Here is a 566-nt window from a genome sequence, read left to right on the forward strand (position 1 = left end):
GTTGGGCAATCTACATCTGTAGTGATACCACCTCAGAAACCCAACGAGGGGTCGCTATGAGTTGGGTCCAACTCGACGGCACATAACAACATACAGCCACAGTAGTCAAAACTGCCTGGTATTGGTACAACAATAGATACATAGACCAATGGAATAGAATTGAGATCCCAGAAATATGGTCAGCTGATCTTTACAAAGGGCCAAAATCTATTAAATGGGGAAGAGATTGTCTATTTAACAAATGGTGCTGGCAAAACTGGATATCCATTTCCAGAAAGATGAAACAAAATCTATACCTCACACCATACACAAAAACTAACTCCAGATGGATCTAAGATTTAAATGTGAAACCTGAAACAAAAAAATTCCTCAAGGAAAAATTTGGAGCAAATTTAGGGGCCCTGATGTATGCCATAAATAGACTATCAAGCATACTCCAAAATGCACGACCAGCTAAAGATAAATTAGATGAATGGGATCTTCTAAAAATTAAATTTGTTTGTGCTTCCAAAGACTTCTCAAAAAAAGTCAAAAGAGAACCTACAGACTGGGAAAAAATATTTGGC

This window comes from Orycteropus afer, unplaced genomic scaffold (genome assembly GCF_000298275.1).
Source record: "Orycteropus afer afer isolate SDZICR_OR568_19922 unplaced genomic scaffold, OryAfe1.0 scaffold00002, whole genome shotgun sequence".
NCBI classification, from domain to species: domain Eukaryota; kingdom Metazoa; phylum Chordata; class Mammalia; order Tubulidentata; family Orycteropodidae; genus Orycteropus; species Orycteropus afer.